This window comes from Eucyclogobius newberryi, unplaced genomic scaffold (assembly GCF_026437365.1).
Source record: "Eucyclogobius newberryi isolate DKJ021-1_F unplaced genomic scaffold, fEucNew1.0.hap1 SCAF_2, whole genome shotgun sequence".
Taxonomy (NCBI): Eukaryota; Metazoa; Chordata; class Actinopteri; order Gobiiformes; family Gobiidae; genus Eucyclogobius; species Eucyclogobius newberryi.
In genome coordinates, this window is record NW_027315834.1 from 35,275,717 (window position 1) to 35,300,085 (window position 24,369).

Sequence of the window (24,369 nt, forward strand, 5' to 3'; positions counted from 1 at the left end):
AAATCACAAGTTGTCTAAATGGGTAAAACTCTCTACAGGGAGCTCTTCAAAAGGCCTGAAATCTTCAAACTTTAGGAAATAAATCATCATCCACAGTCAAAATTTCCCCTTACGTTGGCACAGTGGATAACTATAGGGAATTGAGGTGTGTTTATTTGAAAATCAACCATTAGTCTGACGTCTTGAGGCTTCGTGCTCGTCTTATAATTAACAGCACTTTGACAAACTGCTATTTGAGCTAATTAGCAATGCAGGATAGACATGTGGCTATTAGTCTCCAGGTGGAAATCATCACGTCCAATCAAATTAAAATCTACTCATAAATATTAAATAAAGACTGCTTGACCATCTCTCATATTCTAAATGAATTGTGCTGCATAATTTCCCTTTAGATTAGCTCGGTGATACTTTCTCAAATGTACAGTGTATGCTCGGGACAAAGGGGGCTTGCAAGTCTCATTCTTCCCGTGCTCCTGTGTCATTACCCTCATCACAGTGAGCTATTTAATCTCTTGAACCGCATCTCCTCTGCAGCAGTTTTTCAATACGTTTAACCTGAATTTACACAGTTTAAAAGCATCAATTTCAATCAAGGCTTGTTGTGATTTCTCCCCTCTTTGAACAGACTGCCAAAAACTGCCTGAATCTGACCCGGACCACAGCGCCATGTCGGAGCGGGCATGTGCTGAAACACCGAGCCGTGTGTGCTGAACATGACACAATCAGACCCAGGTGTAAGATATACTTGAGTTTTGTTGCCTGGCTCCACTCAATGATACACTTCTCAAATACTTTACCAAGATATGCAGTGTAGACTCTGGTTTCAGTTCAAATTAATGCTGTTAAAATGCAGTTTTTTTGTTATAATATAAGAAGTTAATGAGTAAAGTGACTAATAGAAATCATCAGCTTAATCATTTGTGAATTTACCTTTAAGATTTTTACGACAATTACAATGCAATAAATAGGGAAATCTGCCTCTTGCCCCCGTCTGAGAGTATGGCATCATCACATTGTCTAGAATCAGAAAAAAACAGTAGTATTTTACATGTTAATGTATTTTAACTACTAGAAACAATCACATTTTCACTGTATCCTAATTCATTAATTTGTTCCAGGAATGTGTCAATCTTTGTTCTGCTTGATCATTTGAACTTGCTGTTGATGATGTCCTCTCTATTTCTCTGAGGTCCCTGTTCTTTACTAAGAGTCTGTTTTTGATATCTATCTTTTGATCACTACTAATATTTTGCCTCTCAATGGGATTCACTCACAACATCCTGTAATCATGGCAATATCATCTTGTAAATTGAAAATATTACACAGACAATCGTTTTAAAGCTATTGATAGAAAAGATGTCTCAGTCCCAAAATAATTTCAGTGGTTTTATTTGAACTGCAGTCCTAGAACAGTTCAACAAGTGCAATATTTACGGGGCAGGATTGAGGCAGACTTTTTTTTTTTACAGGCCACAAAAAAAAAAAAAAAACACTCAACAAACAGAATGAGCAGCGGTCTCCTTAAATACCCTGTTGCCTTCCTCTGGGAAAACCAATAAAATATCACTGCGTTTTAAAGAATAACTTCACGAAACAGGCGGCAAAATTCATAAATCAATACTCTATTTCAACATGAGTAAAGTATAACCAAACACCCTTCAAACTGCCAATACTTGATTAACACAAAACATAATAAATCAAATAATCTCTCACATCTAAAATGGTGCAGTCTGTGGTCACATGGCTTCAAAGAGCTCATCACTTACCCATTTTACTTGTGAACCAGAGGGCGAGATGGAGACAACAACAAGTAAGCGCGTGTGTGCGGTGTGTAGGTGCTGATTGTGCACCCTCAAACGCCCCAGCATGTCATCGAATCAGGACATCGGGTAAGTATCAAACCGACTCATAGCGTTGAGCCTCCTGAAGTTGATGCAGATGCGGAAAGAACCGTCCTTCTTTACCACAAAGACTCTGCACCACTCAGACTGCAGCGGCCCCATCACTGCCAGGTGCTGCATCTCCTCCACCTCCTTCAAGACCTTTGCCACCAGATGTTGTGGCACCTGACCGCTGGTGTACTGCCCCCCCCCCTGTCTGCCACCGGCGCTCTCTCAGGCTCAGAGAGGTGCCAGTCAAGGAGTGATAGGGCGGTTAAGGGTCACCGTCACACATGTGTACAAGGAAGTAACCATTTTCCTCCTCACTGTTTCAAAATGTCTAAATGGTTATGTTTTTTGAGAACATATTTGGTCCAGCATCAAATAACTGGAGAGTCTTCCAGAATGTACTGTTGTTGACTGTCAAAGCAGAGTGGAGATCATGGAGGTGGTAGCACAAGCAATATAACAAGTGTATTAATATCCTTAAGCTTCAGAAATAGCAGTGAAAGTATAGTTACGTAAAGTCGTGCCTGATTTTCCTTATACTCTGTCGTGTCAACTCTATGTCTTCTGTCCAAGCCACTGTCTCATACCCAACAGGCAAAAACCTCCACCAAACTCAAAGGAAGCCCTCCTTCACTTGCCCTTAGTGCCACACAAGCTTTGAGCACAAATTGGGAAAGCAATAAGCATAATCATCAAGGAAACAGAGGGAACCGCCAAAACAAAACCCTTGAAGTGAGCGTTCAAATGACCTGGCAGGTTAATAAACAAGTCACAAACGGTGTCCTTTAATGCTACTGAGCTCAAAGGCTGAAATTAAAGAGCTACATGATTTTATAGTGCTTTAACCCATCCAATGACCCTTCCAACATGGCAGATGTGCTGACCCTCTCCTCTGTCCACCAGTGTTTCTCTGGACCCCTGACCATTTTCTTTCAGCTGATATGTCAGACAATATTGATTCTATGATGTATGTGGTGGCTTGGGTTCAGGGTGGAAGAACAATCTGCACATGATTATAGTGGCCTTCCTTCTTTACATGACATTTTCATTATGTTTATGTCAATGTGTTAGATATTTATTATATTTATGTTGTTTTTATGCCCCCCATTGTTTCAACAAACCTGTCATTAGAGTTAGGGTGCAGTCCCCTGTTCTACAGTTCAGGTTCTACACTCACTGATCCCTACAGCCACGTCTCTTTGATTGTACAACTGCACTCAGCTACAGTACTCAGACATGCTCCAATTATCCCCGTTATCTAAATAACAAAAAGTGTTCAGGTGAACGCACACATCGCTCATCTGAAACTATAATTAGAGGTTGCGAGGGTATTCCTTGAGCGTCACCCTTAATGACATATTCATGTGCGCCCCTTACATGCGTTTTGATGCTTTGTCCAGCACTCCGCTAATGCCATCACTTCACTTAATTACCCTCAATTAGGAAATTATAAAAGATTTCCAAAGAATTGCTAATGAACTGATTTGGAAACGTGAAAACATTCAAAAAGAGATTGTGGATTGAAGGGAATTAAAAAAGCAAAGGTAGAACTCCTCTTCCCATTGCATTCAGGCCCGTGAGGCAGGAAACATTTAAAGCAAAAGTCTACCTTAGAATGATAGTAATAATACTGTACAAATAGCAATGTAAGTTTCTAATAGTCAAAACTTGTGTCTCCTTCATTAAACATTTGCCTTATTCTGTAATTAGTTCTCAGTTGTACAGTGTGAGCTTTGAACTTGCCCAATATCTCTAAATATACTTAATTTCAATTTGCTGATGCTTGAGTTATTTTACACATTTTCCATTCTGGTTGTTAATAGTGGACCAACTTACTACTTCCTTTTGCTCCATCACATTCACATCCACAATGTGCAACATAATAACAGGAAATTAGTCTGCTGGACTTGTTGCTAAAAATAATTGTCGACATAATAATCTACAAAAAGGTTTGTTTCCGGCCTGCAGGGCTTTGATTTCTATACCAACAACACGTCTTGTCCTGGGGGGAAAGGATTTAGGCAGGAAGCGGACCAGACTGAAAACCCCTGATAGATGTTCCGGTCCAAACACAAGATGAGAAAATAACAGTCGGTAGAAGAGTAGAAAAGTTATGCTGACAACACTAAAGCTTTTTGCATTACTGTATGACAATAGCAGCTCATAAAAGTTGTGCCCAAGTGCGTCTCTGGTGGTGGTCCTGTGTGTTTGCTCTGGGAGAAGCGAATAATGCTGAAGCCATGTATTTACAATGCTAATGGCAATGCCAAGTACAAAACCCACACTCAGCACAACACAGCTGAAAGACGGCACCTGGATGTTGTGAAACATGACTCAATATGCTGATGCTGCAGAACGGGGACAGCACTTCTAATTGTCTCAAAGTGTGAACACAAAATAGGCAGAAGTGGTCCACAACTTTACCCGTGACCCCAAAAAGATAGACATGGAAAATATGATACTGAAGTCCAAACATAGTATTAGTCAATTAGCAATTATTATATTATTGATTTTAGCTATTTTATGCAATTACTTATATTATAGTGATGTTATGAATAAGTGAAATAAACATTAAAAAAGACAACTCCAACTACCATATTTTCTGGACTATAAGTCGCACCAGCCAAAAAATGCATAATAGAGAAGAAAAAAACGTATATAACCGGAGTATGCAGTTGCAAGTGTGAAAATAACAAATAATATCACATATAAGTCACTCCGGAGTATAAGTATAAGTATATAAGTATAAATATAAGTATAAGTCGTACCCCGGCCAAAACTATGAAAAAAGGTGCAACTTATAGTTCGGAAAATACGGTACTTATCACAGCTTTTAAAAGTTAATTTGACACAATAAGTCCCCTTTAACATCAGAAAGATTGATTAATGTTTTGGAAATGTACTATTTCAAATGGTATGAAAGAAAATATGAGGAACACCAGAATTACTGACTTAACCATGTGCAATACCATTATATTCATGTGCAATTACTGTCATACTCACAAGCAATTAAGACCATATTCATGTGCATACAACTGATGCAAATAAGAGTGTTTACTTACCATTAGTATTAGTATTATTTAGTCTTATGCTAGCTATTTTTACTTTATTTTATTATTATTTTATTTCATTATTATTTTATTCATTTATTTTTTCCTCCATTCCCTATTAAGATAGGAGAGGAGTTTTGTTAATAAGAGTTTTTTGTTTTGTTTATAAAAGTTCTTCCTATAAGTTATCTGTCCTTCCCTCTGTATCTACTGCGTTGTAACACCGACATTAAAGGAATGTCTCATCTTAATTAACTCATTTTCTACATCTGAGTCACGGAAATACAGTCCGTAACACATTGAAAGCAACGCATTAAGCTTTAGACTAAATATGATCGGACTTCTTATGTTACCTTTTCGTGACTCATAACTGAATACAAAACAAACCCATGGTATTGAATTATCCAAATGTTGACTTGTGCAAGGCTTTTCTTATATTCTCTTGTCCTTATCGCCCTCTCTCATCTTTTATTTGTTGCTCAGTGATGAAGGGCTCAGCCTTGTGTTCCTGCCTCTCCAGTTCCAGCGGGCTTTACAAAGTTGGAGTACTTTGAAGACACCTGCCGGATTATCTCACCCTTGTGCTTAATAAAGAGGTACTTTAGGGTTTTTGGAGTGGCCAGACTGCACTCTCCCAGCAGCTGTTAAAACCCATCGGTGCTCTAATGATCTCTGGAGTCTGAACTGTCACTCATAGTGTAATTGACTGTGAGAGATGCGGAAAATCACATTAGACATGCTTTGCTTATTCAATTAGATGTATTTCATAATTATGATTGATTCTTTATAATGGAGTAAAGGTGGGAATGGACATGCAAATCCATACTCACAAATACAAATTCAATCCGTACAAATGTAATAATTATCTATTTGTTACTTTACTTACTTATTGTTGATTATTGACATTTGTAAATCAGTTATACTATAGTTTAAGAATCAACCCATGCAAAGTTTATAATAATAAGGTGGATTTAAAGGTGCACTGTTGACTTTCATGCTGAGGGGATCCACAAACCGGACATGTTAATGCCATTCCTTTTGCCATTAAAGTAGAGAAAAGGATGTAGTGAACCCTTCCACCTGAATAGTCACTCTTTAAAAACATGTATTTCACACATACAATCCTTTGTGCTTGTGTAACGCGGCTTCTACAGGCCTTTGTTCACGTTCTTACTTTGGCAGTCGATTAAAGTGGAGATATTGTTCCATAATTACAGGGCGCTGGAGCATCAGATGACACAGGTGAAACATCAACCATGCAACACATGCAATTCTGTCTCAGTGAAGGCTTTGCACTGACATCAATGAGAGAGCTGCCAATCAAGGCTTCACAGACGTCTGTTTGTATGTAAATGGTTTGTTGTTTTTCTAGGTCATCGGATTTTAATATTAATGAAATCTGTGCATCCTCATTAAATCTGCAGACTCACTGTTTACAGAGCTAACTCTCGGGATATCATAGAAATCAGTCAGATGAAATACTCCCAGCACATGAACTTCTTACTTCTTCTCCAGTAGGTGTCACTAAAACGTGCCCAGCATTGCCCTTCTCTCTCCTCAAGAGGTAAAACTTCCATTGTTATAAGTTAGTCATCATTAATAGTAGCCTCGTCTTGCTGGGCATTAGTAAAGTACGATCAGGCGACTAATAGGCGTTAGGCTGAGGTATATAGTTCTAAATATATTCTTTGTCGTTTTCATAATGCCCTAAATTCAGTGGAAATGATAGACTGAGCTGACTTGATTTGCCTTCCTGGCAACTGGGGCCGTGACTTTCAAATTAAATCCTCAAGAGTTTTTGTGTCGGTCTTTCTGTCTTGAGTTCAGCCTGGAAACACGTTTAATTAAGACAAGACTTACTTTTTTTTTTATCAAAATATCCACATTCCCTTGGCAAAAAAACGAAATCTGTGAAATAGGCTAATCCGAGAAGCTGAAACATTGACCACAAATCCGTGTATTTCATGTTTATTTCTTCCTTTAAGACAAAACGACTTCCATTGAACTTATGGGAAAGAGGATCTGTCTCGCGCGTCTGTCTGGATGTCTCTCCCCCTCTCCTCCTCTCTCTCTCTCTCTCTCTCTCTCTCTCTCTCTCTCTCTCACACGCACACGCGCGCGCCCCTCCGCCGCCTCCCACTCTCTGTGCCGTAGCCCGGGCGCTCTCCTGTTCAAAGCCCGCTCCTCTCCACAAGCATGTCCTCAGACGTGCAGCGGCCGCGGAGCGATCAAGTGAACCGGAACGCACCACCGGCGTGACGGCACGAGCCAAGGTAAGTCCACACCACCAGCCGCGTTTACCTGGATGCGCTGTTCTGGATTGCGTCTGTTTCCTAATTATCCCGCACCGCAATTGTAATTTGTTTGTTGCTCATTGTGGTGAACATGTATGGAAACTTGTCCATCTCAACATGGACCAAGACTATTTCAAAGTGCTCATTTACACCTGTAAAAAGTGTTTTTTGTTTTTTTTGGTGTATAATTCGGCACAAGTTGGCTGCCCGTCTTGGAGGATGAAGATGATTTTCGTGGTAATGGATGTCTTGGTTGAACGATTTTAATTGAATGGTGTTTGATGCACGCGCTGTCCCGGCCGTGCAGGGAAGACGTGGAGCACTTTTACGCTCGCGCCGCTCCAGCTTGTGCCAAATGGCACAGCCACGAGCGCATCGTTCCGTCTATTAAAGCGCACCTAACCTGTTATATTTGCCTTGGTATTGATCCACTGTCTCACGGACCATATGGGGCGAGAACAATGCTGTTTCTACTATGTTTTTCCTCATTATTTAAGGGATTTATTTAAGTGTACTTTGTCAAAAAAAATCTCTCTACATTCCCTTTAACACCTGAAGGATGCAGCTAAACTCAACTAAACATGTTTATAAAAAGACTGTTAAATACATATTAACTGACGTTGCCCTATTTAACAGCGTTGTTATCATACCTATGCACCCAATCATGGTCTATGGTTTCTTTTTGTGTATTTAAATAATTTAAGTCAATTAAATCCGTCACTTCAGACGCTGGGAACCGAGAGAAAAGCTTGTGCTGCTCGATGTCGCTGTGCGTAAAGACGCGCGTCTGCTCATGAAGACGGTGTGGCGTTGTTTAAGATAGGTTAAAATACTCTGAGATGAGATGGTATTCAACACATAGAAATATTTTACAACTATAACGTAAAAGACAATCTGATGAAATATGCCATTGTTTGATTGTGTTATTTTAAATAACAGTTGAAAAGAGCGTTACATGTGTTCCTTTTCCATCTTTGGTCAGCGCGTAGGGACCAGGGGGGTTTCTGCCTTTGGGGCAAATGCAAAAAACTTAGACAAACATAATAGGTACATTTAACCCCTGTAATGTTAAATATGTTATCAGCTGACATGCTCACATGAGATGTGCGTGACCAGCTCTGATTGACAGCTGTAAATCCACCTGTATCTCTGGCCTTTGCCCTAAGACCAGTGACAGTGTCCTGCTGTGTGGATATGCAGCCTGGTGACGAAAAGTGACCTGGAAAATCAAATGTGTTGCTGGAACAATTGTGAAATAAGAATTAGAAGTTTGAATGTTTGCTCTATGTACCTTTATCACCAGAGACATGTCAATATAGATAGAAGTTATAGTTCTGAAAGATATTTTTAGACCTTGTCATTTCACACTTGTGCTGTTAAGATAAAAAATAAACAAACAAAAAAAAACACTCAGGAGTCCAGAAGGTGTTAAACAATGGTCCAAAAATGGTGTTAGAAAATAGGACGGTGTAACAAATGTGGAAAAGAGACTTTGAGTGCAACAATTATGGTGGAAATGTTTGTGAAAATGCTAATTGAGTATGAATCTTTGCAGAGAAACTTGCTTGATATTGTATATATATATATATATATATATATATATATATATATATTGGTATTACATTGTTTAAATGTGTATTAGCTGAACATCAGTTGCACCCATGTATGTCTTATTGTGATGCGTTGTGGCTGTCCAGTGTTTTGAATGCACGCCTTTCTTTCAGGCTTAATCCATTTTGGGTAGTTTTACAATGTTGTATTGTACTGATAATAAATTATGTTTAAAAAAAATCAAACCATTACTATGAATGCATGCATGTATTTTCTATTTTTTTGCAGTGATTTCAAATGACTGTAAATAGAATATAATTGAAAAGGAACATACTGTGTAGCCTATCAGATACACGATTAGTGTTTGTATTGCCCCCTGCGGTCTAAGAATAGAAGTGCAGTAGCTTCTAGCCAGAATTGTGACGCATACAAAAAATACATTGCGCACATTCTCCTAAATCTGTATTTTGGCAGTTGCGAAAAACAAGGTTCTTTTTGTCAAAAGTTAAATTTAGATAGTGGGGCGCCTCATTCTCTAACCATAAGCTGCTTTCTCGTTGGAGTGGCTGCTCGGTGCACATTAGTGAATCTGTGTAGCTGGCACGCACAAAAAGGAATGTCTAATTATCACGCTTTCAACCTCACCAGTCTTCTCTATTTGCACTGTGCTCATGCTATAATCGCTTTCTTTTACTGTCATTACACACTTATTTATTTTATTTTATGCAATTTAAGGGTTATTTCTGCTCTGCATATGAGCAGGAACATTTGTGCGGCATTGGTTGTTAGAAGAAGGTCTCATTTAACAGAAATACAAGAATAGATTTCTTAATGTGTGGATATTCAGCAGGCGAGATGAAAGGGATATTCTGCCAACATCTTTTACATAAAAGACATAACATGCCCAGTGTGTATAACTGTATGTGCCTTATAACGCAATTCCCTTAATTTGTACACATTTTGATGGTGTACAAATGGCCAGTACCGCATCAGGCTCTTCTCCATATAAGATGCCGAGTGATTGCACAGCTTCAGAATATGAAGGGCCATGAAGCACTGCATGGAGTGGCATTGATTGGGAAGGAAGGGAGGAGGGAGATTCCTCCTTAAGGTCATTATCTCACAGACAAAGAGAGTTACACACAAAAAAACCTGTGTAATTACATTTGAAACAAAGGACTTTGAATAATAGACTGAGAGGCTGCATTGCATCGTGATATTTCTCTAAGGGAAACACTAACCTTGTAATTGATAAAAATCTATACAAGAACTACAGCTCATGGAGTGCAAACCTGTGAGATGACTTTTACCGTGACTTTCTGAAAAGGAGATATCTGACCAACTGCTGCTTCTTTTGTTGTGAGGCGGTGATGGTCATTGTTGGCCTGCGGATAAATGTAGTGGTTTGTATTGACAGACACATTTATTTTTGCAATAGTGCCGTTAGAATCATATTTTCTCTTCCCATGTTACTGTTGCTTTTCTGTCTTTATCTCACCATCTGCAGAACTGTGAGCGTAAATAGTCCGACAACCTTTCTTGTCTTAAGTGCTCGTCTTAAGGTCATCCGCTGCGAGAATACGAACAGGAAACAATGCCATTTTGAGTTTGGACAAATGATTGAAAGTAAATACAATGACAACTGCAGGGCTTTACAAAATTGTAGAAAACAATCTAGTGATATTGGTCAGTTGGTCAGTAAAAAACAAGCATATTAACATTGACAGAAAATAGGAACATGGTATCCTCACAGCTCTTTTCATGTCATTTGCGCTCTGATGTCACATGACAGGCCATAGGCTAACCCAGGGATGGCGGGGGTAGTGGACTTATAGATCCAATGTCATATCCCACTGCCCACAACTCATTTCGTCACACATGCTCCGACACAGCTTGAATATAAAAAAGTCAATCAAAACATCCATAAATCTCCCGGTGTGGGCCTTAAATATTTACTGAATTTAAAATATTCACTTAAATCTGCTCGTGACAGCACAGTGTTGTGACCAAAACAGAGCAAAGATAAGTGAGGGGCTGTGGATTCTATAGCTTATTTTAATACACAATATCATTTCTATTAAAAGAAAATACTTTATGGTCAAAGAGGAAGTACACAAAGCACCAGAATATCTCAATGTCATATGTTGATACACAATCATTTGCATGTTTTTACATACTCTAGACCTAAATAGAGGGGAAAAAGTTGTCAGAGGAACATGAACTTCAGGTTACGCCATGTCCTTTGTAATGTCACCGTCCATCTCCTGCTCTTAATTACTCTTCGCACCAGATAATTGCAGCTTGATACTAGAAGCTGTGCGTGCATTGTTTGGCTTTATAAAACATTCAGCGTCCCTGTCTTCCTCGCGTCATGCCTTGGCAACGGTGCACTATTCTAATTGCCAGCAGGTGTAATCCGTCCACTAACAGGAAATGGTAAGACACAAGACAAAAAAAGCTTTTAATCCGATCCAGGGGCATCCAAACATAAAAGTGGAACATTATTTGGTTCCACATGGGGTCATGGTTGGACGCATAGAAAATGGCAGAGCATGTATAGCCTGGTTAATGACTGGGGCACGAAAAAGGCCATGCCCAGGTTTTTGTAGATGTTGTGAGCGTTACAGGGGTCCTGCGTGTCTGGCTGTGCTGTGGCAGATGCAGTGTGTGTGGGTGTTTTTGAAGTAGCCCTATGTGACTTTTTCTTGGAGCAGGCCAGAAGCGCTAACAAGCAATTAGCCAACAGGAAGTAGAAGCGCCCGGTATTTCGACAGGACAAGAATGTGCAAAGATGTATTTTTCGAATTTGAAAAGGATGTCGGGACCTTTAGAGAGGTGTTGTTAAAAAAAGCAACATTGGTCCGTCATGGCTTTATTGATTATTGACCTCCATTTTGAAAGAAGCAAAAGAGCTATGTGCTAATTTATTTTTACCGTTTTATGCTACCCTCAAAGATGGTGCGCGGGTTGAAAACACTTTCTTGTTTTGCTATTTAAAAGGCTTTCTACTGCAGACGTCTGTGTGTAGCATGGGGGCTATAACATGTCATAAATACAGCACTCTAGCATCAAAATGTGATAACGCTATATTGGAAATTTAGATTTAATCCATGAGTAATATTATGTAGGTTATTTCTATGCTGACTCATATTCATTTTTGTTTTTATTAGTTCAGTTACGAGGGGCAGAAGCAGTGGATATAAGATGGAGGTGGACATTTACATGCAGAGGTAGATGGTGAGAGTTGTGAAAAAGCCCTCACTGCAAATACTGAGGATATTTTGCTGCGGCCAAAAAAAAGAAAGAAAGAAGTGTAATCCAAAGAGATAATAAATGTAGCCCCCTTGAATGAAGTCTAGTCTTATGCGGTCTGTCTGTCCTAATTACAGATCTGCCCCAAGCAAAGATCGGGAAGTTCTATCAAATGGAGCCAGCGAAGACTCAATGACGGCAGTGAGTCACTGTCCTTTACAGACTGCCATCTTGTTGTTCTGTCACCAGTTATCACAATCTCTTTTATTCCTCCCAAAGTTGTCAGAAAAAAACTATTGTCTGCATTGTGCAATCAAATTACAGCATTATTCAGCATCCCTGTCTGCAGCTTGGATAGCTATAGATATTTATTTACTTTGAGCAGTTTCAAAAGTTTGGCTTGATGGTTGTTGTTAATCATGGAATAGAAGTTAAATTAGATTAAAATTCATCAACTGTGAAGGGAAAGCTTTCATTTGCGTTTGACACATCATTTAATCAAATCAATTTATTTTTGTAAGGCCCAAAATCACAACAACAGTTGCCTCTGAGGGCCACAGGGAGAAATGAATCAACAATGTCTGTGGTGGCGATGAAGTCAGACAATGTCTGTGGTGGCGAGGGACGATGTCCCAGGGTCCTCTGTCCTTAGACTCTCCTTCTCGGCCAGGAAAAACTACAAAAAAAACCTCTTTGGGAAAAAAGCGTAGAAACCTGGAGGAGTTCCAGTGAAGGAACTCAGAATTTAGCAAAGCTTGCTAGGGCAACAGCGGCATCGTGTACATAGCTACGTGTTTAAGGTGGACGGGGCGAAAAAGAAGAAGAAACCTCTCTGAAAGCTCACTCTGAAAGGCCCCAATTGGTTTAGCTTAATTGTTAAGTCAGATGCCCTCCCCAGTCAGTTTAGAAATGGCTTGTGCACTTTTGTGTCTGATTTAGAAGGGTAATTAAAAATCTATTGGAAATGGAGTTCATCTTTCCCTTTTTCTTTTTGCATGACTCTGTCAGTGCTTGTCAATGCTTTCAATCCCTGGTGTCTTTCACCAAAAAGCCCATTCACCAAAAAGATAAGTGTGAACGTGCGATGCCAGATTTACTTTTGGATTAATCGTGAAGAAATAAGTCACTGTAGATATGTGAAAAGACTCTTGAAACCAGAATAACCCCTAATTACCAAGAAGGATTAATTATCGTTTTTACAAGGAATGAATTACATCACTTATCTTCTCCATTTTTTAATTTAAGTTACAATTGTAGACAAGAATGCCCAAACTGTCCTCAGAATCCTTCAAGAATATTCAGATAAAATGAGTTTGAATTAGAGACACTTCTGGGACAGGATCTTGGCACAAAGCACAAATCGGGAGTGCGCTCGACAAATAAACATCGGTCTTGACCCTTGATCTAGAGACTCTCCGAAAGCTTAACATTTTCATCCTGCTGGAAAGACTTGAAGTAATTCATAAAGCTACAATACATCCTGTTTGGATCTTATACAACTGTTATTGTCATGTTACGTGTCAATTTTCACTTCATTCTTTCACTTTTGCCATTAAATGTGTCTTTATTACTGCAGGTGAAACTGGGTTCATCCTGTCGGCCTTTCATTGCACTGCACTTGTAAACTCCACAATGTGAACACAATTTACTGACCATGTCTTTCTTGTAAACGTAAGACAAAGTCCAGATAATAGTAGTAAATACTGCAGTTTCATTTGATGGCGTTCTGGGTGTTTGGAATTCTTTTGTCATCTGAAAGAGAAAAGAGATACGACAAGTGTCCCGTTTTTTGCGCCGTGCCTTGGGGGAGAAAGGAAATGACTGGCGATGCAGGCTTACAGTGTTATAGCAGATCAGACAAGAAACAAGGTCAAGAGATGTTTCCACTAGATAAGCATTACTGGTTTATTCAAGACTAAACCTTTTATGAACATCAATGGCTGCGTCAGTATTGTGGAACGTTGATTCTGTGTTTCCAATGTTTTTAGGATCGCTGGTTCATATGCAAACACTGACAAATGGGAAATATGCATCTCAAAGTCTGAACCTTATGTGCAGACGAATATCAATGTCAATCATCATGGTGCAATATTCTCTGTCCATGTAACAGCTGTAAATAAGTGTTACTATTGTTATTATTATGTTTTATTAAGAGTATAAGAGAATTTTATGAGAGTGTTTTTTAAAGTTTTTTGTAAGTTATCTGTTTTTTATTATTTACTTCTGTACATACTTTGTGTTGCAACATTGGAATGTCCCCATTGTGGGACAAATAAAGGCTTATCTTATCTTAAAGTAGATTTTCAGTAATTACAGTATATATACACTATTTTCAGTGCCATGTAACTACAACCAGCCATAATTTGATGTATTTTCTTTTCTTCATTTTATGCCCAAGGTCCGTTACTTTAACATGTTTCTTATTTACACCCTAAGTGACCTAAGTGCATTGAGAGAAAATCGCGTGATACCGTGATGTCGTACCTCACACCAAGAGGCCAAGCAGCTGGGTCTGGACTCCATCCAAAGCTTTGAACAGATTCATGGTTTGGTTTGACATTCTCAAAGAGGATCCCTGAAGGTCTGCGTTACCCGTTCCAGGTGAATGATTTGACATTTGCTGAGAAATGCCTGTGAGGTAGGAAAAGTGGGCACTCGGAAACTTCTTTCTGTGTGCTTGCGTGTGCAGTGAAAACTTGTTGGAATTCCTTGAGTCTTATGTATGCGTTTGGTGGAGGAGATATCTTGGGTGTCCGTGGAGGAAGTGTGCGGCGTCAGAGAGTGGAGCCCATCTGAAACGCTGTTATTTGACTTGACAGGAACAGGACTGCCGACAGAGTCCAGAGACCACAGTGTGTCAGTGGAGCACAAACAGACAGTGGAGAGAGAGGCACACCCCCGCTCCTATGTTCACACTCTCTGATGGCCTTTTTGACAAGTTCCTCGCAAAGCAGTCATCAAAGAGCGTGTGTGATCGTAGAGAAGAGACAGGCCGAGTCAGAAAGCATTTTCCAACTCCAGATCCGCTGCTACAACAAAACTTTTCGGGTTAAGTTTGTTTAGAGCAGGCCGAAGGCGGTTTATTTACATTCGTACACAACGGCGCTGATGTGATGTTTGCCGACACACCCTGAAGTATAGGGTTGTACAATGAGCTTTGAGGTGAGTGGACTCTGGGTGGAAAAAAATCACTGGCTAAAAACGTTGCTTTGATAAATCTTGGCTTACATCAATAACATGGTAACTGTAGGAGTGGGCGATATTGACTAAAATCCCCCTAAATATACTGTATATATGAAAATGTGTGGCATTTTTACAGTTAACGATATACTCACTATTACATTTTTGCAATATTTGAAACAGCATTCACAATATTATCTACATATTAATATATTGTCCGCCTCTTGTTAAATTTTCCAGTGGAGAGTCCCTCTACCTGTCTCAACTTTATCAATCAGGAGCAGAAAGTAAAAGAGCAAGGTCATCCCACTTCTCTCCAATTTGTCAGCGTTCAGGCCAATCAATAGCTAACTACGGCCAGATTGTGGGCTCTTGAAAGCTTTTGTCCCCGAGGCTCTACGTAATTGCAAACTGTTAGCATGGGTGGAGACACAGGTCGTTGGTCTTCAGATTCTAGAATGTGAAGATGTAACACTCCCAGATGGGGGCCAAGAGCCAGTTTCCCCCTTGATTACATTGTACTTTGCCATGAAATATCTAAAGGATAAAATCAGAACTATCAAACCAGATGATTTCTCTTTGTGTCTAGATCCATAAACTCCCTGTATGACAGATCAAGTCTGCATTTTAACAATATTAATGTTATCTGGTCCCCATCTGTGTTAAATATTATTGGCCAATAAATTGTGGTGATGTCATCTGAAACCCAGCAATTAGCATTTTAGCATCAGCCTCCTAAGGTGATGTAAAATAAGTCATTAATGTAATATTGAGTCAAGTTCAGTCCTTACTTCTCATTTGGTAGAATGTGATAATGCCGTAGTCCCAGATTCAATTCAATTCAATTTATTTTTGTAACGCCTAAAATCACAACAGCATTTATCTCGACAGTGCAAAATCGATTAAACAATGTTCCCGGAACAAGTTTCACAGTGAAGGATCCGACTCCCTCAGACGGACAGACGGACACGAGATAGACAGTGGAGCTGGAGCCACTCAGGAGGAGAACCAGTTCTTCAGGAGGAGAACCAGTTCTTCCAGGCAGACGAAGAACCGTTCATATGTAGTAGAGACTGTTTCTCCAGGGAGTTGAGGAGCATCTGGGTCCATAGGTCATCAGTGAGTCTGTCCCACTCCCCCCGGAGTGGCAGGAAGTGGGAAAAGAGAAGAAAAGGCAATGAACAGATTGCAAGTGAAATTAAATATTAAACATTGTTTGATATACTTTCCCCAGCATAGTTGCTCCTAGGGCAGCGTAGCTGAAACTGTAGGTTTATATTTCTGTTCCTAACTGGCCTGACCATAAGCCATTTCAAAGAGGAACGTTTTAAATGAAGAGACTGTGTCTGCCTCTTTAACATGGACAGGAGCTGATTCCATAACACAGGAGCTTGGTGGCTAAACACTTTACCTCCTACTGTGCTTTTAGAGACTCTTGGGACCACCAGAAGGCCAGCATTTTGAGAGCGAAGAGCTCTGTTTAGATAATATGGTTCTATAGCATCTTTGAGATGGGGCCATGTCATTAATTATCAAAATTGCCTGATATTTAAACCTCAATTACCTTTAAAGGCATGTTTTGCCACATTTCTTTTGGATTGATACAATATTGTGTGAATGTTGTTATTGGGATGCTAACAAAAATATCCAAATGGTACATTTAGAAATATCAAATTTAAGTAATTAGATTAGTTTCTACACCCTGGAACTATCTTCATTACAACATAAATCTGAAGTTTAACAATATTAATTTTAGCCGTGCTCCCTCTGTAAATATTCCATACAAATCAACTGCATTTCCAATGAGATAAGCAGATGTCAGACCTCTCTCTAGAAAAGATACCGTCACTGTCAAATTCCAAACAACCGTGTTGTCAAATTAAATATGCTTTTGCATATACTCCCTGTCTGAACAGTAAGATTGCTATCTTTCATGACAGTTCCATGGCATAGCAAACAAATGCACCAGTGCTTGCAGCAGCGATCACACTTGATGTTATAAAGGACATTCTCAGGAAAAGCCCCCTCGACAAACATGAGCTGTCTTTTTGGCTTTGTAAAGCCATCACTCAAAGGCTGGTCCCAGTGGTCTAAGCATTCTCCCTCAGAGGACTCACGCCCTCGCTCCACCAGGTCCCTCAGTCCACTGGTCAGTGGGTCCATCATCTACTGCCTACTCATTCTGATTCATACATACAGTACTTGAAACAAAACATACACTTTCAAAAGGAGACAACCCATTTAACCCTTCTAAGGCACTGGTCCTATATTTTGTTGTACTTCTTATATACAGGCATTATAGTTATAGTTTAGGATTGGTTATAAACCCATGGAAGCTCACTACTGAGCTGAATGATATCTGTGTAGATTCTCAGTCATTCACGTAGTTTCAGAGATCTGCAGAATGACTGTTCAGGTCTTCAGATGAGCGGCAAAACTGCTTCACTCTTAAAACATGGTATTATTAAATTGTTATTATTACTATTATTAGTAGTAGTAGTATATATTTTTGTTCATCTTTTTTGTACATATGTTAAGATTGTTTTATGTATTTTTGTTGCTGTATGTTTAAAAAAGAGGGACTTTTTTATTGTTTTTTTTTTTTATTATTGAATTATGCAGACTTCTATTTTCTGGATTTAATCCGTTTTCTGAATTCTCACCACTTAGTTTTGTCTTTGGAACACTCCTCGGAAAATGATGTGCACAAAATTACTGTGCATTACAGTTTTAATATTTTACTTATTATAGACTTCAAAGGCAATGTCACATTTGTTCTAATGCTCATTAATGCTACAAAACACGTTTCTCATCAATTATTTCAGGACGTTTTGTTTCTGGTTTTAGAATTGTTAACGCAATTAAAAACGACTACTCTGACTGAGATAGAGGAATTTACTAAATTACGAATATTCTTTGAACACATACCAGGAGATTTCTCCACCACTATATGACGAGGTAAATGCAATTTGCATTAGCTGACCTTGACAATCTGTGTAAAGTACTCACTGATGTCTGTCTGTACCTGTATTACCATATCTGCTGCACCCTCCAACAGTTAAAACTCCCATAATGAACTCTATCAACTAAAACACTTTAAATATAAGTATGTCCTTGACATTCTGTTCAATAGTCATCTGCACTTTAACATGTTTGCCTTTGAGTGCCTTGTTAGATTAATTTATACAGACCAAATATCTATTTTTACACAATCCTATTTTAGTAGATATAAAAAAGTGAAGTTTTCAATGTATTACTGAATGCCTTACCTATTAAGAACAAAATAGTGTCTAATAGGTCAACAGTCAAACGTTTAATTCAAAATATGTTTGAGTAGATTGAAGTTCAAGACATATTGATATTATTGACCAATATCATATCTTTGTTAATTCATGTTGTGAGCTTTGACATTCTTATATGTTTATTGGGTCATAGGCTATTTGGTTTACCCCACCACTTTCTCTAATTTGCTCTCTTTTTTACCTTTTTAGATTGTGCATGTGCTCCTGAGATTATAACCATCATACAAGTTAAATGATAATAATGATTCTTGAAACAGATTCATTATGGTGACCATCTTGTCAGGTATTACATTCCTAGAATTAAACCAAAGAGAACTTCAATCCCCATTCGTTCTCTTGGAGTTAATTGCAAATCACGGTGTCACTTTTCATGGTGCAGCAGCGGTCTCTGGAGTACAGGCTCATCCAATTATCTGATTTATTTGGTCACATATTTTCTTCTTTCCTCGCATCCTTCATTCACACTCTCCCATTCCAGTATACTTCCCCCACTCCATCATTCTGCTCATTCTATCCTCCTCAGATTTCCCTATCTCCTTCTCTCCTCACTTCCTCCAGATCGGTCGCTCCATCTAGAGCAGTAATGGTCTAGTTCACCATGTACCAGCAGCTCAAAAATGAAGGTGCTGCCCCAGAAATAGTTGACTCCGGGATCAGATCCTGCTCCTGACACACAGCTTATGTCAGGCAAATGAATGTGCCACGCTTTAGGCAGCATAAACCTCACAATATCACATGGACTGGAAGCTCTGAGTGAGGGATTCATGCAAAGTTCACTGATGCCAAAACATTCTAAATCAACCTTCATAATACTGAAAAAGGCTTTGCTTTACCCTATTTTCAGAACCATTGCCACTGCAATTCAAACATCCATCAATTGTCTTCCACTTATTCACGGCTGGATCGCCGTGGCAGCAGTTTGAACAGAGAAGCCCAGACTTCCTCCTGGGGGATCCTGAGGCGTTCCCAGGCCACAGAGATACATAATCCGTCTAGTGTGTCCTGGGTCTTCCTTGGGGTCTTCCTCCTGGTGTGATGGAGCAGTGGCTTTACTCCATGCTCCTCCTGTGTGATTGAGCTTCTCACCCCTCTCATTTCGACCGCTTGTATCCATAATCTTGTCATTTCGGTCATTAGAAAAAGCTCAATCCCATAAAGCTAGTGGAAGAACTGGTAAATCGAGAGCTTTGGCGTTGACACAGCGGTTTGATACAGCAACTGCTGACAGTGCACACATGTATTTATTTTTTTGGTTGGGACAGTGCATGTTAATGCACATACATGATATACATGCTTACCTCGCATTCACTCTCTCAAACACACTCTCATTCATACACCAGCATTCATGGACACTGGAGGCAAAGTGGGTGAAGTGTTTTGCCCACAACAACAGTATGCACTTCACCCCCCTGTGGCACCTGGCAGTCTAGAGGACTCCCATCCAAGTACTAACCATCCCATCCCTGCTTAGAGCAGAGATGTGTTGAGATTGGGCTTTGACACGTTTGTATCCTCCCTCGCGTGTAAACAAGATCACAAAACAGGGGCAGGGACCCCTATTAGTTGAGAACCATGGCAACGGATTTGGAGGTGCTCCAGCCGCTTCACACTTGGCTGCAATCCAATGCATGTTGCAGGTCCTGATTTGATGGAACCATCGGGACAACATCCTCTGCAAACAGCAGAGATGAGATCCTGTGGGCCCCAAACTGGACACCCTCCGACTCCTGACAGTGCCTCATCATTTTGTCATCCACCCCCGGAGCCTTGCCACGTGGAGCTGGCCAACAACCTCAATGACTTCAGCTTGGATGATTGACATGTCCACTTCTCAGTCTTCAGTCTCTGCTTCCTCCTCGGAAGACGTGACATCGGGATTGAGGAGCTCCTCATAGTATTCCTTTCACCGGTTGACCACAAGACCAACAGCTCTTCACCCGCACTGTAAACAGTGCTGACAGCACTCCTCCTCCTGAGGCGTCTGTAGAAACATATTCAGGTCATGTTTTCTTTATTTCATTCCACACAATAAAACAAATTTTTGTTAGTTAACATTGTCAATGTGACTTTATTGATGTATTTGGAAAAGGTCAGAAAAAAGTGTATTCATGTTCAATTTTAAATGAGCGCCTCCATCTTACCCTGATGCACAGTGTAAAACCAAGTCTGGTATTAAAGAGGAAAGTGCTTCCTGATCACATATTGCTCCTGCTATCTGATTGTCAGCAGCAGTGACATGCTGTCAGACTGTGGCTGCTCTGCCTCAGTGACCTCTGGTGACCTCCATAGTATGCTGTGACAGCTCGAGATGTGGCAGGCTGCTGCAGAGGTGTGCACATCTGTCGCTCTGCCAGTGTCTGCTATTGTGCTTAGCTACATTTACATGGCCCGATTGCAGCAGGCAAAAGTCAAACTGCGGATGGTAACCTCATCTGACGTACATGACACAGACTCTGGGCGTTCCCTGTCATTTTCTGTCATCTCTCTGTTTACCGTGTCAGTCTTTGTCAGAGACCTGTTGAGCAGCCGTGCGCGTCGCTAAGCTCACCACATTAGCTTCAATAAATCATATAAATGTACTATATAGCAACTGTTTCCTCTCTAACATAATCCCGATTCAGTTCCAATTTTCAGAACCTTTTGAAATCCTTCCTTATCCGGTTACAACAGAGATTTGTTTTACTGAATCAAATAAATGTGGTTAATCTTACAGTATTCATCAAACAGGCATCACTGCTGATACTTTATTCTGTCTTAAAAAAGGACACGACATTGGGATTTTTGTGACTCACATGCCATTCTCCCCTATTGTCTGCTACTTTAGGTCCATCATAATTTCACACAAATATGTTTTTCTCTGTGCTCTCCAAAGCTCTACCTCTCCTTTATTTCCATTCCAAGATGACTCCGGGCCTTGGTTTTTGGTGAATTCTCCATTCCTTATTCCGACCTGTGTTTTTGTTTCTGTTTGTGGCAGTGAGATGGCACAGGAGGTTTTTCCAGTGATGTGGTTCCCCAGCAGTCACAGGCAGCAAATCACCATCCGTCATGGAAAGATCATCCCCTCCCTGTTGCTTTGAAGTGATGGCATGGATCTGGTGAGTTTCTACACACCATCACCAGTGTGCAAAGGGCCCATTGAAAAATGCATAATCCAATACCCGGCCCATGTATGAGGGTTGGAGGATTTTATGGGCCAGATGTAGCATTGCCAAGTCAATCAATTTCCTCAGTCATCTCATTAAGAGAAAGGGTTTTATTTTTGTATTTATTTCATACATATTGCTGCAATTACTACTAGTTGTATAACCAACATATAGGCTATTTGGACTCTACCACAATGTTATTACAAAGGCTTCATAACTAATAGTATTGCTACTGACACAACTGCTGTGACTCTGTGCTTTTACTAATTTACCACTACAACCTCCAGTTGACACTATGGGTAGTATTTCTATAATGTTTATGCCAAACTTATGTTTAAAGAAGCATTTGATCTAAATAGACCAGAACTAGCAGCTGATGTACTCCCATTGAAGCTCAACCATGAATATTTTATTTAATTAAAACAGTTCTAGTCTGCTATTTCTGCCATATAATATATTTATTTTATAAGTATATTTTAGTAGAAATAAATGCTGTTTGACCTGGGTTGAATAAAACTGCTTTACCCTTTTTGATTACCGGTATGTATAAATTATGGCTCTCCATAATTCACACACGTCAATCAATTTCCAACCAAGCCACACAGTCATCTCATGCTCATTTTGCGAGTAGAAAAGGTAACAAACACAAAGCGTTTGAACCTCTGCTCTGTCTATGGAAATGTCAATGAGATAAAGAGCAATTAATTAATAGAATAAATTAGCTGCTTGGTAACTGTACGGCCTTTTCTCTGTAAAATACAAATAGTCTATTCATTTTAATCAGTGTATTCAGATGAAGTCGACAGGTTACACTGACATCAACCCAATTTACTGTAGAAACTGAAAAAGATGAATAGTATTATATTACTTGGCAGCTTAAATAATGCATTACTCAATATTTCTAATAAAACCAAGATGTATCTAGGTCATCAAGTCTTTTGTTCATATTATTAATGGGAGTGAACCATGGAATTGCTTATTGTAACTATAACTTAACAGTTGCAGTTGCAGCAGGAGATAGTAGAAGTAGCGCATGCAGTTGTAAGTTGTGTTACCACTAGCTCTATTATTACCATCAACCCGTCTGCTTCTATAATCATCATTAATACTACTCACTGTGTTGTTTTTAACTTGAGGGGACTTGAGCAGGTTTGGACTCAACTCAATAGCACTATTAAAACATTTCAGGATGTGAAAGTGTGTACACAGTTGGACCTGTCAGTATCTTAGTACACATGATTGTATTGAACATGTTGTATCCATACTTCCCTATCCCCCTAAGATAAAGCAATCGATTAAGTCGTCTCAAATGGCCTGATGCTGTGTCCGAAACCCAAGGCCAAACTATACACCTGCGCCGGACCTGTCATGTGCCTAAGTTATGACATCACAAGCACCCTCATAAGGCACCTATATTGTTTTGAAATGAAGGCACATCCATTTCACGGGCTCCACCGGCCAGCAGATGATTTGTGACTGCTATTATCCGACCAAATCACTGCGGAAAATGGCGGAGGTGTGAAGTCAGGAATTGGCAAGGGGGGTTTACACGAGCGGGCTCCGCGTCGTATGGTAATACTTCATTGTGTGTGTTACGAGTGCAAAGGCAAAGTCATAAGATAAGCTCAAACGTAGCTCGTATCAAGAATAGGTATTTTTACTTTTTAACAGCACATTGAAAAGCAAAACCAAGATATGGCCTTCGAACACTTACAATAATTCTTCCTCTGATTACTTCTGTCCATCTATATCTGCGGCCCAGCTCGTTACTTGTCTTTGGCCATATTTTTCACAAGTGCGCCCCTGCATATGGCATGTGGTCTTCCTCAGGGCAGCTATGGCTATAGAAGTGGCAACAAATAAATAACACAATAATACGCAAGTGGCTGTTCAGAATTCAAAATATGTAATTGGAGCTAAATATTTGACTCTCAAATGGGATCATACTGAAAAAAAATCAAAAACACATGATAAATATTTGTGTTTGTTATCGTAATTGAGAATTGGTTCTCAATCGACCTACCGGAATAAATAAAAGATGAATAAATAGATATTGAGCCCCCAAAAATATTGTTCCAGTTTTCACATATTGAACCATAAGTCGATATAGTAATTGTCGTGACAAGTCTACTGCTAATGCTAAACACACAGTATAAGAAGTTCAGAATGTCCTGTGTAATGTAAATGTGATTTACTACAACCCCCAAAACTGTTAATACTGTAACTATGCTGTTATTACACTTTTACAGATACACAAGTACTACCTTAAGACAAATCATCACGTTAAAGCTTTATTTGTGTACATGTTACAGGCATGAAGGTAAGCAACGTTAAGCTGAAATGTTGTTCTCCTCAGGTAAATATGTTATTATAGAATCACAAAAGCGTAACGTCAGCGTGTAAAATGGTGGAGGGCTCTAAATGGCAGGAGGGCTGGGAGCTAGTTACAAAACCACCTCACGTGCTGCCTGATCTTTTTCAACTCAGAAGAGGTCTGAGCACCATTCAGTCCGGCAGTGAAAGTGTTCTCGAGCTTGACTAATTCATTATAGAGCCATTTAAAACCATTTTCTGTGTATGAACTTCAATCTTGAATTCAGCGCTGACGATTAAAAATATATATATATATATGAATTCAAACTTTATTGCAGCGGATGGCTTCCAAAAGGCATCTCATCAGAAATTCCCTGCATAGGTAATGGTTC

General features: G+C 39.6%; 1 protein-coding gene across 1 annotated transcript in view; it reads left to right on the forward strand.

The window, feature by feature from the left end:
- The first annotated feature begins 7,053 nt into the window (after positions 1-7,053).
- Positions 7,054-24,369, forward strand: part of chrm2a (cholinergic receptor, muscarinic 2a) — a 162,312-nt gene continuing 144,996 nt past the window's right edge. The window contains exons 1-2 of the mRNA XM_072455167.1: positions 7,054-7,212; positions 21,496-21,616. The gene's annotated coding sequence lies outside the window, so the exon portion shown is untranslated. The remainder of the gene's footprint in view (positions 7,213-21,495; positions 21,617-24,369) is intronic.